The sequence below is a fragment of the Trachemys scripta genome, chromosome 2, assembly GCF_013100865.1.
Source record: "Trachemys scripta elegans isolate TJP31775 chromosome 2, CAS_Tse_1.0, whole genome shotgun sequence".
NCBI classification, from domain to species: Eukaryota; Metazoa; Chordata; order Testudines; family Emydidae; genus Trachemys; species Trachemys scripta.
Window position 1 is genome coordinate 266,102,545 of NC_048299.1, and position 17,904 is coordinate 266,120,448.

Consider the following 17,904-nt stretch of genomic DNA (forward strand, 5'->3'; position numbering starts at 1 on the left):
TCAAGTTATGAGTGAAGGTCCAGATCAGGATTACTCCTACTACTTTCTCATTCCTCTTGATAGTTCAGTGAAATTTGAACTGAGATTCAAAGAAAACAAATGACTTGGCCTTGTGGTAATAGCTCTGGCAGAGAATTATTAACCCATTTATTAATCTCCAAGAAAGAGACAGTAGCCTCATTTATCAATATTACTTCAGATTATTTCTGAAATATGCCTATATCTGTGTGGAGTGTTGCACTGAGGAGTTGCAGATATGTGGAGGAGTCAGTGCTGCGATTTCTCCTGTGCTGGGGTTAGGAGCATTTGGACATGGGGACACTGGTGCCAGGAGGCACAGGCTGCCTGGGCCTTTGCCAATTGCCTGCCCACTGGAAGTCTGACTCTGGTGTGGCTGTGACTCTATCTCAGAGTGCTGAAGAGTACCCGTCTCTGCCGCTTTCAATGGCAACCTGCTGTCACTCTTCCCTCAGGCAATGGGAAAGAGACTCTTGGACCAGATGCTGATCTTTTCTAGCCTGTCTGCTTTCCAGTGCTTTCACATCACGATCCTGGAGCTCAACTCTGCTGATAACATAACAGCACTCTACGGGCTGCACTTCAATGAGTTGGTCAGCACCATCCCAACTAAAGAGTTTAACACAGAGAAAGTCAAAGTGACTCAGGGAACTTGAACTGTCACTTTCCGTTTCTGGGACATAGATGGCCCAGAGAAACTAAGGCCCCTGTGGAAGTTGTACACAAGGTGCACAGATGACATTGTGCTTGTGGTGGACTCTGTCCACACCAAAAGGAGGGAGGAAGCCAACACAACTTCATAATGTTACTAGGGTATCAGAAGTTCAAGCATGCCTGTCCTCCTAGTTGCTAACAAATAGGAGATGAGGAAGTCCTTCTTTCTCAGCAGTTAAAAAGGTGTTATGAAGGAGCGAGCTGAGCTTTTCCTCACCATGGCATCTGCAGCCTACCTGTGCCATCATACGGGATGGACTCAAAGAGGAACTCAATGAAGTACAATTGACTCTGACCTTTAATGATTTTTTTTTATTGGCAAATCATGCTTTGAGTACATTTATTTATTGAATTTCATTCCCCACATTAACATTCCATTAGACCTGCATCCTTGACTTTACTCCGTCCCTCCCTGATTACCTATTGGAGGACCTGATCCAAAGCCCACTGCAGTCAATGGGAATTTTTCCATTGGTTTCAATAAACTTTAGCTCAGGCCCTTTGGCTCTAATCGACAGGAAGTATTTCTCTCTGTTGATGAACCATGGATTATCTGCAAGCCATCTTGGCTGTCAGACTGGCTCCAACTTTTGACCTTCGACTGAAATTCTCCTCAGCAGAAAAACCACATGGCATGTTAGGAAAGGCAGAAATGGTAAAGGTCTCTGAAGCTCTAACAGGTTTACAAGATGCCTCTGGTAACAAGTATGTCTAACATCATGAGCCAAGACGTGCTACATTAAGCCTTCGACACCATCATCCAGGACACCAGAAAAGGCAAAGTTCTGAGTAATCCAATTGTGATATATTGCATAGCAAATGGGTGACAGCATCCAGGCGCGTACTTTGTGAGTCTTGTTAAATTCGGGGATCTTTGGACTGGAACAAGTTCTGAAACTGAAACATATTTGATATGAGATCGCCCATTGGGGATAAAAGTGTTTGAGAGGATTATGCATTGTGGAAAACTAAATACTTAAGGATCACTGGGAGATACCTCACTTAATCAGTTCTCTGCCATTATAGGGGCCTTGGCCATTGGTGCACCACAGTCCCTCCTATTCCCTGCCTGTGTCACATAGAAGTTTAGTTTCCTGAGGGCTGTAATACTTTGTTCTAATGTCCATTGTTGGGTTTAGTGGGGGGATCCTGGGTGGTGTTGGTGGCCTATGATATATAGGAGGTCAGACTAGATGATCTGATGGTCCTCTCTGGCCTTACACTGCATGTGGGAGTGAACCTCCCAGCTCCTGCGGATATGTGTAGTGGGGCCCATGCTAGTGCTGTAAAAATAGCTGTGTAGATGCTCTGATGTTGCAACTTGGGATCGCATGCCCACCCCCAGGCTTCAGAGCCTGAGCTCTAGTCCAAGCTGCAACCTTGCTCCCAGATGCTATGATGCTAAGAATGAAGAGCCATCTCCACCCATGCCTCTCAACCTTCCATGCCTAAATTTGGGATGCAATATGGGACAAAGACTCAAAGCAGGGGACACCAGAAACAATTCTTGCGGAAAACTATGACCTCCTGTAACCTCAGTTCAACTCTTCTTTATTTCTGAGGTAAATTTTCAAGTATGAAAGTGATGGGAGCGGCATGTAGGCAACTTTGGGACTAACGTCAGTGATCTCGCTAAAAATGAGGGACAGTGGAGGGGGTTGTATACAGTGGACTGCTAACTAGCAGAAAAGCACTAAGAGTTGCTTGGAAATTTCTTTTCCGCAGATTGCAGGCCTGGGCTACGAGTGTAGGAGCTTTGAGTCTTTGTGCCCAAAAGCAGGTTTGGTGCGTCACTGTACATTCTGCTGCCAATGAGTCACTTGGGGAATGTGGATTCAAGGAAAGGAGATACTATAATTTACACGGTGCCGTATTTCTGCAATTCCCTCATTCAAGCAGATATTTCAAAATGTGGATGCTGTAAGCATTATTGTTATATTGCTCACTGGTTATTTATAGTGCTTATTTGTCTGCATGATGCATGTTTACGCAAGCCAGTTGGAGTGGACTGTGATATTTAGGGTATCACAATTTCAAAGGAGAAAGCTTACTTTATAATCTCTTTCCCTCAAATGCGCTTGAGCAGGGATTACTTCAGGGAAATACAGAGGAGTCAGCAAGAACACACTCAGCAATTACTTTAATATAATCAAACTATCAAATTACCTAGGTGGCAGTGTGAAATATTCCCAGGCTGGTTTCCTGATGACAGATTACAGGAATGAAAATATTTCCAGGTTTGTATCATCTCACTTTCAGCTGGATTTAAAGCTAGGGAACACTATTTGTTTTCTAATTCAGGTTGAGTTTCAATATGAGTAACAGATTTGGGAGGGGGAGGGATAGCTCAGTGGTTTGAGCATTGGCCTGCTAAATCCAGAGTTGTGGGCCCCCTCCTTGAGGAGGCCCATTTTAGGGATCTGGGGCAAAAATCTGTCTGGGGATTGGTCCTGCTTTGAGCAGGGGGTTGGACTAGATGACCTCCTGAGGTCCCTTCCAACCCTGATATTCCATGAATATAATAGAAATCAGAAGCAGACAAGATCGTTAGGTCAGCAAGTCCCTCCCTCTGCCAATGTATGTCCTTTCTAGTGCTTTTTCCAGTTGAACTGTAGGGTTTGATTCTCTCCCCCCCCCCCCCCCATGTTATTCTTACACCATGTAGTTATTCCTGATTTACACCAGTGTTAGTGAGAGGAAAATCAAACCTTCAAGGACATAGATCTTGGTCTCTGTCTCCATGCCTTTTGTGCCATGCTGGCAGAGAGTAGCCCTCATAGGGCAGCTGGGGAATTCCTCAGTGATGTAAAGCCATCATAGCTAGCTCTCTCTTTACCTCCTGCTCCTGGTTTGTTGATTGAAGAGTTAGGATTTATGCCTCATCTGGAGCTTGGTGGATGATTGGGTCTCTCCATCACACATCATTCATAATTTTGTAAAAAGAACAGGAGTACTTGTGGCACCTTAGAGACTAACAAATTTATTAGAGCATAAGCTTAGAAGTGGGCTGTAGTCCATGAAAGCTTATGCTCTAATAAATTTGTTAGTTTCTAAGGTGCCTCAAGTACTCCTGTTCTTTTTGCGGATACAGACTAACACAGCTGCTACTCTGAAACCCATAATTTTGTAACAATTTGAATGGAGTTCAAGGAGACCTTTTATCAAAACCCTGCCTCTATTTTGCAAAAAAAAAAAAAAAAAAAAAAAGCCCCATAGAAAGGCACAAAAGCACCTGAAGGAAGTTTCAAAGGGACTTGACTAATGACAGGCTGATGACACTACTACCATTGCAGTCTCCATGGAAAACTGGTTTGATCTAAATAATGAAATGAAACCGCACAAGGACAAAAATCAAAAATGCTATTTAGAAAAGTAATGGGACTTTTCTGCTACTCAGCCAGCGTGGCCAATCCTGAATACAGTTGCCATAGGGTGAACCCAGAACAGGGAGAAGAAGCTGAAACATAGGTGCTGGAAAGGAATCCTAAATTTCTCTTCTGGCATTCAACATTGAAGATCCGGTTTTCTACTCCAGATCTGTTTGCAAAGGAGGTTCTGTGACGATACACCAAGGTAGTGGGAAATTGTGAAAATCAAATCAGAAAACAGGACAGTCAGAATTTTGTCCATTCTTAAAAGATCTGCTGCACTCCTCTCCAGCCAGCATAGGATCAGTCAAACATGGATTGGTTTGATCAAAATTTCAGATGAGACTAGGTGCTGAAAAAAAGCAACAAACATGGCAAAAGTGCATGAATATCTCAAAGACACCAAAGTGTGGTCGGCCTAACTAGTTATTGGACTAGAGGCTCGAGAATTGTGTTTTGGTGTTTTAGTTGCAGAATTGCAGTGTTTTTATTTGGCACAGGATCTGTGCCTTTCTGTGACCAAGCAATAACAATATGTATGGAGCAAATCATATTGGAGTGATTCATAAAACCTTCAGGGTTGGTTCCTGCCAATTTTGAGACAATCGCAATAATCCAGGGCAACTACTTCCTCAATAGGGTCTTCAGGTGGCAACCAGAAGCCCTCCTCCCGCCTTCAGAGTCTTTTAGGGACAGTTGGCAGACCCAGTTCCCCATCTCCAACTTTTTGCTGGGGCCATGCCCGGTCCCAGCTAAAGCACATTGTCCTAAACTTCTGGAGATGACTACCTGACTTCTCCCTGATCATGGAGCATGATGGAGGCCCTGTGCATTTAAGCATTAAGAGCTGTACTGGGTCCGTTAAAGCCACGCAGGGGTTCTTTGTGCATAACGGCATGGCACCAGTGCTGTTCACTCTGTCTGCAGAGCGTACAGGTGGGAAGAATGCCCCTGGTAGTCTGGGGCAAGTCCTACAGCTCCCCAAATGATCCTCCCATGCCAGCTGCCAACCTCCAGCCTATGCAGAAGGCAGTTGGGCCGATGGCCCTGCTCTGCTCCTTTGAAGTGTCTATAGGTAGTGACAATACTTCCCTGGACCTTGCACTCAAATAACACGAGATCTGCTCTTATGATCTCTTCCTGTGCAGGTGAGCATGGGGAAAGGGTTCCTTGAGTCTTGTGCACCTGGGAGCATTTTAATAGAGCTGTGACACACAGGATTGTTGGTATGGGGCTGTTAACCATGTCCTCCTGCTCTCAGGGTTATATCCACCCCTGACTGGCAGGTGGCAGCATCCACTGGCCATGGTAGCTACTGTTACAGCCATGGTCAGAGCCTAAAACATCTGAACTTCACAGGATTTTACAGCCCTCAAGCTTGTGAATTCTCAGTCCTCCTTAGGACTGTTGTTCCATGGGTACAGTTCACTGTGTGATCTTTGTCCCTACTTTTGTATTCAAAAGTGATTGTAATTGTGGCCCTTTGACTTCTTTGTCAGAAAATTCTGTAGGTTCATTTTCTGTTGCTCTCCGAATTGGACATAACCAACGACTCACGCTACAGCAGTGTGAATTAGAGCTTCTACATGCGCAGGCATTTCTGTCCTGGGGGTTGTCTTTGGAGCACTTAGAACGGAAACCTGAACTGAACCAAGAGTTGAGAGCAAGGGCTGCAGTGAGCAGGGAAATGCGAGGACGACTGGAAAACTCGATAAGAGACATCAAAAGGAGGAATTAAAGTTACTATTTGAAAAAGTAAATTTCAAAGCCCTTTCCAGCTGGCTGCACTGATTGCAGTGGAGTGAGGCAAATGGAGAGAAAGCTGTATCGAAAGGGAAATGAGACTTGTTAGACATGAGTTGGGCCAGAGAAATGGTGTCAATTTATTGGGCACTGCAAAGCCTGCCTAAAATTGCTGCCTGAGGGGAAGAGAGACAGTGCTAAGGAGAGAGGGGGAAATAAGAGAGTTAAAAATTGACATAAATAAAACCCACCTTACTGTAGCTAACCATGCTCCTTCTAGCTCCTCAGTATATAAATTACACCAACTTAGACTCTCCTACACACTACTAGGGTGGGTGCAAGTGTATCTAAGCCAGTATAACTGAGTCTGAGTTAATATAGTGGGGTATAAGTTTGATCCCTTTTCACATCACTTCTGAATGTACCCTCCCACCCATGCCACTTCTCTCAGGAGTATGGCTGGTAGCCTTAATAGCCTGACCAAATACAACCACAGTCTGCCCAACTCAAATCTCCTTGCAGTGTCACTTGGATACAGTATTCTTCTTCGCCTCATGTCCGAAACAACTGCTGCCTATTTCCAAATTCTACTTCAGAGGTGGTTCCACTACAGTGGTTGTTGAAGTGACCTGTGTATTTGTGAAGCCCATTGAGAGCCTTCAAGGTAAAAGTCTCTGTATTGCTGCCAAATATTATTTTGCTTTCACACATTGGAATATGCTTGCCAATTTCCTAGTCATTGAAAGGGCTATGTGAAAAGACTAAAGATGAGGAAGCAACTTTAAACAAGATGCTGTAGAAATTAATCTGTAGCAGATTGTGCTTACACCATGGTGCCTCCTGCTGGTTGCTCTGAGAATTAGGTCATTTCTAGCTATGGAGTGCCCTCTGCAGGTGGTGTCATGCCCATTGCTTGCTCTGCGGTGCTGTCTGGGACCCGCGTTGCTCTCAGACCACAGAATCCTCTTCAGGGCACGGCCCTCCAACTGTGCCCCAACTCCATTGTCTCCCCCCATTCCAGGGGAACCAGCAGTCACCCAGCTTCTCACCACAGTGGCAAACTACAGCCCCTTTCTCAGGGGCAAACTGCAGTTCTTTGGCTGGCCACTTCCCTTGGTGGCCAGTGGGGCAAAGGGGGGGGGCAACCCAGGGACCCTATGGCTGGCAGCCGCTCACTGCCTCTCCTTACCCTCTGCCACTACCTGCTTTCCCTGGGCCACTTCCCATAGCCCCAGCACCTATTCAGCCCCTGTATCAAGGCCACAATCTGGGAGCCAGCCAGACTGGAGCTCCACCTGATCCTGGCCAGCACTGCTCTGTCCCAGGTACTTCTCTCTACAGGCAACCAGTCCTTTTCCCTCAAGCTCCAAGAGCAGACTGGGTTCCTTGTGCCCCTACAGCCCTTCTTATAGGACCCAGCCTGGCCCTGATTGGCTGCTTCTAAGCCTTCCTCTGGTTGGCCGGGTTCTGCACAGGCTCCCTCCAGCCTGCTCTAAATCCCTCCTCTGCCAAAGTGGGGCAACTGCCCCACTACATGATCCCTTTCCTTCTTTTGCATTCATGGTCTTTTATTTTGTGTAGCAAATTTCCTACCAAAGGTCTAAAGAGCAAGGTCTGTGTCTTCATATATGTTTGGCCATTGTCTCTCACATTCTGGGAACTACAAAAGTATAACTAATAAAGAGAACTAGTCAAATAGCTCCAAGTAAGAATGATGAGTGAAGGAAAAAAAAGTTCACCCACATCCATGATATCCCCAATTTCCTTCTAAATAATTAGATCCATTATAATTCAGAACAGGTTTGTTAATGTAGACACAGCTCTGCTTCTTCTTAACTCAGCTGAAAGGTAACAGAATGGAATTAACAATCCATACGCACAGAACAAGAAATAAGGAAAGTTGAAGACAGCAGCCCCCTAGTCAATCACCAGACAGCTACAAATGTGGAAAGGTCATGTATAGAAACTGGACAAGGTGAGGAATAAGAACTCAGCTGTCAATCAAGAGCTGAATCTTAGCAATTGAGAGTCTGTTAGTAGGAGTCATTGGCACACAGCCAGGCTGCAGCGCCTAGCACAGTGGACTCCTGGTCCATGACGAGGGCTCCTTGGCATTAGGGTAATACAAATAATGGAGAGGAGGATGGTGGGGCTTTACAATACATACTCTACCAGTAATCTTAGACTAATTGCAACCTCAGGACCAGGTTTTGGATGCATGAGTGCACAGGTAGGGGAAGGAGGCAAAAGAGCCTTCTCCCGCTACGCTCTCTATGCTGGCGCCAGACCCAGTTGCAGATCAGGAACTGCTGATCCCTGCTAATGCTCCTCAAGGTGTAAGGGAGGGAGCAGGGCCATGCCCACCCCCCACCAGCCAGCACAGCTATGTGTCTACAGAAATCAACGGATGTTGCACCATCCTAAAGGGTGGCAAACTGGTGTCTTCCCCCTGTGCACAGGGGAGCTCCTGGTTCTCCCAGTGGGGCAATGTGACTGCACCTTCCCCTACGCACAGAGCTATGCCTACAAACCCAATCGCAGCCTTGAAGTCTAAGTTTCTCAGTGCTGAGACCTGTGTTTATTTCTAGAAATGGGCAAAATTCCAAACATTAATTATGGACCCTGGATTCAAATCCAAATTCTATAAGTGGCCATTGTCTTTAAGGGCCAGATCAAGGCACTGTAACGGAACACACCCAGCCTTCATGGGGGTTCCAAATCTGAATCCAGATCCAAATGTTGTGTCCATGGTCCTGTGTCATGGTTTCTGGATGTATGGGTAATAACTTTAGGAACAGGTATAAAAGCTAAGGAAAAACATGAGCTGGATTTCCAAATAACATTCCAGAGGCAGCTTTTGATTCAACACTGAATGTCAATTTCTTTTAAAAGAAGTTATCTCCATGCTCTCATGGGGGGACTTTTGTATTTCCTTTTACATTCAGTTTCCAGGAATATATATCAGAGGGGTTAATATAAGGGAGGGAGAAGAATTATTCCAGCTTAGTACTAATGTGGACACGAGAACGAATGGATACAAACTGGCCGGGGGGAAGTTCAGGCTTGAAATTAGACGAAGGTTTCTGACCGTCAGAGGGGTGAAATATTGGAACGGCCTTCCGAGGGAAACGGTGGGGGCGACGGACCTGTCTGGTTTTAAGATTAAGTTGGATAAGTTTATGGAGGGAATGGTTTAATGGTAAAACATAGTAGCCAAGGAAAACCAAGCAATGGTACATGAATAGCATAATGGCCAACAAGGGTTAGGCTAGAGACTCTTGCCTATATGCTCGGGGTATTACTGATCGCCATATTTGGGGTCGGGAAGGAATTTTCCTCCAGGGTAGATTGGCTGAGCCTCTGGAGGTTTTTCGCCTTCCTCCGCAGCATCGGGCAGGGATCACTAGCAGGAGGGTCTCAGCCGATTGAAGTCACTAAAACACAGGATTGGGGACTTCAACGGCAGAGTCCAGGGAAGGGTATTGCGGCCTGCAGCATGCAGGGGGTCAGACCAGATGATCATAATGGTCCCTTCTGACCTTAAAGTCTATGAGTCTATGAATACTGTTTTGATGAAGGCTGTCATATGGTATTGATCAACTGTAGCAATGACCACAGTATGATGCTATTTTTCTCTGTGTACTGTTCTCCACACTAACCTGGCCTCCCTCCCACCTTATATTCAGCCTTGTCCCAGCTGAATTGCAGCCTCTGAGTCAGACGTAGTTTCCCAAAGTGACATCAGTTCAATGATCCTTGAAAATAGCTACAAGTCCACTGACCTTTAAAAGCCAGGAGCCTGCATGATAACATCTCTACATTGCAGTCTGCAGTGTAATAGGGTCTGATTAGAAAGGAAATGTACTACCAAAGGCTTACAAACATGAGTATGCATGTTTATTGATTGATGGCAAACCAAAGCATCAACCTCATTGTTAATTAAATTGGCACCTGTAAAAACTCTATTTTTAAACAACTGGATATTGTTTTCTGCAAGGGGTTAGTGATTTTTAAAAAATAGCTTAAAAACATGCAATAGGATGGTGGGGGATTTCTGCTGACTCATTTTAGCTGCAGGTGCAGAACCCAGCCTGAAATTCTGCTGATTCATTGTGGCAAGTGTTGCTTGTTAACTCCATCTTGGATATAAGGCAGATGAGAGGTCCTCTTGGTGGCAAAAGAACTAGAGAGGGAGGATAGAGCAAGCCCTGGAGGGACAGCCAAGCTCAGGGAAGGAAGAGGAAACTGAGGTTTATGTTGTGCGGTTGTTTTTTGTGTTGCTAGTGATGACAAACCCTGGGAAGGGGATGAGTTTTAACCCTGACTCATGGTTTGTGGGTAATGAGCTAGAGACTTAACCTGTTTACAAACCACACACAGATTTTTGATCTGGGATAGTCCTTGAGATGAGTTTTAACCACAAAATTCAGAGCCAGACCTAGATTTTAAACCCTCCAAATGTCTGGAGTATTTAGATTTCATGGTCAGTTCAGCTCACTAGGGACTACCACGGGGCAGCTACAAAATTTGGATCTGGCTCCAGGTGCAAACTGAGCCTGGTCTCAAAATTCATAGATGAGGTATTCAGTGGGACCTGTCTCCAGTTAATTCTTAAGGAAATGAGCTCCTTGCTAAGGTAGCTACTTCAAAAATAATCATGGGTAACTATATTCGCCTTGTCCTAGGAATACTCATGGCTAGTTTCTTTGGGTGTTGTGCCTGTATTGTTGAGGAGATGTTCTGATGCTCTTGGCTTTAATGAAATGCTGCCTTACCGAAAAAGGAAGCCTACCCAGAAACATGAGATAAAGAGGTTAGAGAGGAGAAATATACTATACCATTTTTTTTCTCTGTTTCTTATACTTCCTAAAATGAACTCCAGGCATGTGACGCGTTTTGCAAATGCATCAGTAGCAGCACGCATACAGCACAGAGCTGCTTTGCCCGGCCAGCACACTGTCAGCATGTATTTGCTAGCTAGCAAGCCAACAGCAACATTTTTCTGCAGATCAGAGCTCTTGCAGAGAGTGAGTGAGACAGTATAGTCCATTGACTAAGAATAAACTCAGTCATTCTCTGCTTCCCTGATCAGCCTTATCTTCTGAGGTGTGAATCTGAGGGAGAGGTACATAAACAGGAAGTTTACCAGATGCATCTTTCAGAAACTGAGGCACTCAGCTAAGGCTGCTCTCAGCTGTATCTGTCCATCCGTAGCATTGGCAGAAGCAGAACTATTACTCTGAGAAACACAGCTGGCTTGTGGACAATAATAACTTGTGATAGAGATACCCACAGCTGACTGCTTACTTACTAATAAAGTAATGGGTTTTCCCTGACACCTGCACCACACATCCTCTCACGGATATGAGTCCTGTGACCTGACTTTTAGAATAATAATAATAATGCGAGAGGCACAAGCTGAGACCCAGAATGACTCTGGTCTGTGGATGGGGGAGGACACAAGGAGATTTCCCCTCTGTTGCTCCCTCCATGCAAGTGCCAGGGATAACTGCATGGGAGTGCAGTGGCTTCTCCCTCTCTGTGTTCCCAGATGTACAACTATCCCAAAGAGGACAGGGAGAAGTTAGGGCCATGGCATTGGTCTGTAATGGGAGCTAGTTGCATCATGAAATATGTGCTGCAGTATACAGACTCCCCCTGCATGCTGTCTGGCACTAGGACAGTGCAGACTCACACCACCCCCAATGTGGGCCTCTGCCCTAAAGCACAGCCTGCTCCCTGTGATCTATACCCTCTACACAGGGATTGAAGTGGGGAGAAAAGGGTGATGGTTCTCTTCCAAGCGCCACCCATAATATAAGCTCCACCCTCATGAATCACCAGAATGAGTTGTGGCTCACAGCAGACTGTGCATATATTAAAAACATATGTACATGTTGGGTAAGACCAATGTCCATCTATCCCAGCATCTGATCTTCCAACAATGGCCAGTGCCAGGTGCTTCAGAAGAAATGAACAGAACAGGCCAATTGTAGAGTGATCCATCCCCTCTTGTCCAATCCCAGTTTCTGGCAGTCAGAGGTTTAGGGACACCCATAGCAGGGGGTTGCATCCCTGACCATCTTGGCTAATAGCCTCCATGAATGTATTGAATTCTTTTTTGAACCCAGTTATACTTTTGTTCACAATACTTGTGAATTCATGGCTTCCCCTCTGCCCTCCTTGGGCTCAAGTTCTCCTCAAAGGTCTCTGATGCCCTGCTGGGCTTTGCCAGGCTGCTGAAGCTTGGATCTTTCTTGATTAGTGCGGGGGGTTGGTGGAGAAATAAGTATTGGTATGTCCTAAATTCCACCCACTCTTGGCACCAAAATGTATGGTACATATCCTGCCCTCCTTACTGTAGTGTCTGAGTGCATCACAACCATTAATATATTTATCCTCACAATAGCCCTTTGAGGTACGGAAACCCTACTATCCCCATTTTATAGGTGGGGAACTGAGGCACAGGGAGACTAAATGACTTCCCCAAGGTCATAAAGGGAGTCTGTAGCAGAGCAGGAAATGGAATCTGGGCCTTTCAACTCCCAGACTAAAACCCTGACTGGTGAACCATCGTTCGTCCCTAGGAGATGTCACTCACAGTAGATTGTACAGATCTGTGATCCCCTTATTTCTAGCATGCTTTGCTTTCATGAACACTTTAATAATTAACAGTGGTAATATTTAAATCACCATTACTGGGTATCTGAGTGAAAACCTCTCTGAGATGAATGGGGAAGTTCACACCTTTCTGAGGTTCTGTTCTAAACTGTCTGCAATCTGAAATCACTAGCCAATTCTCTTGGTTCACATTTCTGAGGTTTTCTTTCAAACTATAACAGCTAGAGACTTACTTTAAAAAAAAAAGAAAGCTGAGATTCTGAAACACAAGGTGGTATAGGAGAGGAGCTGGCATGCCATACTGCCATGCACGAACCTAATTACGTCCTGTGTCACATCACTAAGAAATATGGGTACACTGCTAAGTTTATGCCTCTTTGCCTGGTAGCGTGAATTCAGCTTTAACTAGTTAACTCAGCTCTTTTGCAATAACCTCCAGCTTTCAGTGACCTTTCTGCTCTGAGATTTATCTCCTGCAGTCTAGAAACATGGAGGTGGGTCAAAATAAAAATGTCAACTCCATGGATCAAGATCGGATCCATTCCCTTCAAATCCATTAACAAACACCTGGCCTGCACAGAAGGGGGACTCCGCTGCCTCCATTGCGGTGAACTACTACCCTGTTCACATGCACCACAGATGGGCCTCCGTGGATTTGTCCTTAGGGAGAGAGCAGGCCATGGGCAATCCACTTAATAAATGCTACAGCTATTTTAACCTTTGTGCAGATCCTCGGCACATCGTAGAACTCTAACTCTACTGGTGGCCATTCCAAGGCAGTAGCTGAGGGAGAATTCCAACATGCACAATTCTAACATTGCACCTGTTTAGCCTAGGGCTGAACTTGGTCTTGAGTCTTTAAACCCTTTGATCTTCCTTTCTATCATCCTCTCTCTGCTTTTCTCTTTTCCTGTGCTCCGTCTTCTTGTTTTTCCCTTTCTTTAAAGAGACGAGCTTTATGGGGAGAGAAATTATTTACGATACCCATACAGACTTTCCAAAGAGGTGATTTACACCCACTTTCATTCAGCTGCTATCACTCTTTATTCCCTCTGCACTTTGTAGCGATTAAGGGCCAGAGTTTGAGATCTGCATGCATTTAATGGTGCATGCAAATCTTTAAATTTTAAGCATTTAAATGGATTAAAAATCCATTGAATGTTTGGGGTCTAATTTGACTGCCGTGAGTTCAATTTGTAGTGTATCTGTATACCTGAGGGTAACAAAGAGCTCTTTAACTTCTTTAAGAGTTGTTCCCACCGATGTCAATAGGAGCTCACAGCCCTGCTCAGCTCCTTGCAGCAACAGATCTTAATTCTGTAATTTATAACGATGTGTGTATTGTGGAAGGAGAATTAAATAAGCAGTTCTCAGAAACTATAAATAAAACATTAACAGTTATTCCACTACACTTAAAAAAACCCAATTCTTCTTTCATCGGAATACACTGTGTAAAATTTTTCTATTAGTATCTGGTATTGTATTTTCTGAAGACTCAGCGCACCTAGGGTAAATATTTATGAGATAAGAAAAATGCTGGAACTCTTTCAAGGAAATCAGATGAGAATGTGTCCCCTGTACTTCAAAGATGAATACATAATTTATGCATTCAAACTGTGCTATTATTAAATGACAATCTATAGTGAGTTTAGAGGGAGATCTTAGTGGTAAGACTAGACTCACATATTGTTATCTGGGTCTCTCTCCAAAATTGGGTTCAGTAAACACAACAGGAGTTCTGGGTGAAAATGCAGCACCGATCCAAACACAGCCTCTCAGATCCATGTATAAATCTATCCGCAAGCTGCCATTTATATTACCTAGTAAATTTAATAGGTTAACAAAATAGCTACGCTTTAAAAATACAATTTCCAGAAGGCCCAGCCTTAGTCTTCCAATTTAAATCATTGCTTTCCAAAGATGTTTGGCATAAGGCATTGCATAGAGATTGCACTGGAACTGCCTGAGCATAAAACACAGATTGGATTCTGGGAGGGCAGGTGGGAGAAGGAAGACAGCTGTGAACTGTGATATCTAAACAATCTATTTTGCATGGGAGTTTTACCTCAGAAAGCTGACTGGTGCAGAAATCAGGTGAGAGGAGCTCATAAAGATTTTTTTTGGTTTGAACTGCTTTGTCTTTGCTGAGCTCTGATCAATGTGAATGAGACAAAGACAATTGCTCATTCTAAGAGCCAAATTCTGCCTTTGCATGTGTACATGCAGCCTGCACTGGTGTCACTTGGAGTCAGATGCACATCTCATAGGAATGACCTTGGCCCCTAAGCTACAAGAATGATGATAAACTGTTGTTTTTTTCCATTTAAAAAAAAAAAGATTCTTAACTAGACTGAATAAAGCATGAGAAAACACATTTTGTTTTGTGGAACAAAATCCTGAGTGGGATAGACGGATGGACTGCTGGGTTAATACGTTCTTCCAGCTCAGCGACTTTATCTATTGCATGATATGATACCAAATTGTTAGTGGAAATGTTTAGTGTGATTCAAAAGGAGATTAACCTTCACTGATAAAATTAGCCTGGATTTTGCTCTAGGAGGTTGTGATGCGGGGCCCTCATCCCTATTTGATCTTACATCTTCCTCTTAGATACTTTATCCTGCTACACCCTCTCTGACACCTTAGTATATTAGTTACAAGGGACTCATCACTTACACCCATTGGCCCAACCTGACCTGTAACTTACACAAACAAATGCACCTTGTGCAATTTGCCCTTCAGAATTCAAATCCTGGGACTTTTACAAAAGGGCCCCAACTGCTCCCAGTTGCCTATGTGGAATACTTAATGTAGAGCTGTATAGATCACAATTAACATCTTGAGTTTCATTCAGAAGTAAAGCTGATGGCAAAATAAACTTCGTCGAATAGATAGAAGATGTTCCTCGGGATAACTTGTGGAAGTAACTAGCATTCTGCTTTATCAGAGACTAACAAATGCACTTCAGTGTAGCACATTGTATGCATCACAGTAATGTAATTTGAATAAATCACCAAGGCAGAGATTATTTGGCGAGATCCATATGAGAGAGAGAAGATCAAAACTTATCAGTCAAATGCCAATTTTAAAAAGGGTTCTTGCCAATATTGTTAACTTTGCAGCACCCCCACACTCTCTATGCAGATGGTTATGCAGCCCCCAGACCTTATAAACATGAAGGAATTTAGTGTCATAGTACCCATCTGAAGTAGGGAAGTATTATTCCCATTGATAGATGGGAAAACTGAGGCATAGATGGGGAAACTGAGGCATGGAATTATTAAGGGATGCTGTGAAGGTTCCAAAGGATGTATGTGGTAGAGCTGGGAATGGCTTGTCTACATGGGGACATCCATAAAATTCACAACTAATGGTGGGAATTTTAAATAGATTAGTTAAACCAGTGCTTCTCAAAGTCGGGCTGCCGCTTTTTCAGGGAAAGCCTCTGACGGTCCATGCCAGTTTGTTTACCTGCTGTGTCCGCAGGTTCGGCCGATCGCGGCTCCCACTTGCCGCGGTTCACTGCTCCAGGCCAATGGGGGCTGCGGGAAGCGGCGCGGGCTGAGGGATGTGCTGGCCGCCCTTCCCGCAGCCCCCATTGGCCTGGAGGGGTGAACCACGGCCAGTGGGAGCCGCGAGCGGCCGAACCTGCGGATGCGGCAGGTAAACAAACCAGCCCGGCCCACCAGGGGCTTTCCCTGAACAAGTGGCAGACCGGCTTTGAGAAACACTGAGTTAAACCACATTAAATCCCCTGTGTGAGTGCTGTTATTCAGAATTAAAGTGGACTTAATTTGGTTTACTTTAAAGTAATGAGTTAAAACTAAATCAAACCAAGGCCACTTGAATTCTAAATGAGGGTGTTTACACAGGGGTTTAATGTGGTTCAACTAATCCACTTCCAATTCATACCTTTAGTTAATTTGGATTAATTTCTGTCAATGTCCTCATGTACGTAAGTCCCAGATCCCCTGAGTCATAGCTTAACTAGGGTTAGCTTCTCAGTCATCTTCCCCACAAAGGGAAAACAGGAGACTTAGTGGCAATTGGTTTTTAAAATTGGTCCTATAGCCCACTTGATGTCTGCAAAGATGATTTTCTTCATATATTTCAAATGTAATGAGAAATGATCGTGGGTAGTCACAACTTCTTTATTTACTAGTTTTTCCTCAAGGTTTAAATTATATCCCTGGGCATTAAAAAAAAAATCCTGATTTCATATTTCACTATTGCCAACATGGTTAAGTGCAGCAATAAAGAGTAAAACATTTCAACGTTTGTCAATTCATCAGTGAAAATTTTGCCAGCTGATCAGTTACATGTTCCCCAATTCATCAATTCCAAGTGCATCATTGTAGAGCATGTGAGTTGAAAGTTTATAAGCTAAAGTGTTTCTAAGATCAGTCATGGAAGAAAGTATTAAGTTTAGCCATCAATTCAGTGGCCGAAGGCTGTCATCCCTGATAAGGGAGGTTGTATTTAGATGGACTAAATGGGCCCAAAGAGCCAAAGATATTAATATAACCCAATCACTGTTTCAAACAAGGTTTGGTATAGAGAGACCTCAGCCTACTTAGTCCCATGGAAAACGCACCATTAAACATCATTTTAACCTTTTATTAAAGATAGAGAAAAGAAGGAAAAACAGTGAAAGTATTTGAAAGGTAAAGTATTAAGTAACAATCTCATTTTTTTAACAACATCCCTTGTTCTTTCCCTTTATCGGAAGGATTTTTGGAAGGAACCCCCCCTTGCTGACAGTCTCTTAGATGGTATTAAAGATGGTAATAACTGTCCTTTTGGGGGAAAAGACAAAGGTAGTTAAGATGGGCTGGAGCTGTCATGGTTGCGGTTGTCAGAGTTCAGTTTCATTTCCTAGATGACAAAACAAGACAAACACAAAAGGAGAGAGAAAAGACCAGCCACTTCTGTCTCTAATGTTGGTGCTCACTTGAAACCTCACTGTTGGAGAAGCACAGGCACAGTAAACAATCTGACCAGCTGCTCTGAGACATAGCAAACTTGTACCGGCATCAGGCTGTTCAGGGCACTGCTTTTAGTTGCCTCTTCCTGGGCACAGACTCATAGCAGTGTTGCAAACTATAGAGTCTTGGCTAACAAAGCTAGACTGTTAGACAGAAGGAAAAAGGAGAGATAGGAAAGAGAAGAAATAAGACGGAGAAGGAAAAGGTGATGTTTGGGATCTAGTTGAAGCTGGTAGAGGTCGCAGTGTCATCTGGATCCCTCTCTCTGGCCCAGTCTGTATCTCAGGATTGGGACAAAGTTCTGGGGTCCCAGGAGATGGTGTGGGCAGCCATGATAGTGAATTTTTCCTTCCCAAAAAATTACTACTGGAGAGAGTTTCTTGAAGGACCCCAAAAGGGAGTGATGTGTGGAATAGCCCATCTCCTCCTCATTTTGCCCATCAATTAGGCCTACT

The 17,904-nt window shown here is 44.2% G+C and overlaps 1 pseudogene; it reads left to right on the forward strand.

The window, feature by feature from the left end:
- Positions 1-476: 476 nt before the first annotated feature.
- On the forward strand, positions 477-5,838 carry LOC117871832 (annotated as a pseudogene).
- Positions 5,839-17,904: the final 12,066 nt, after the last annotated feature.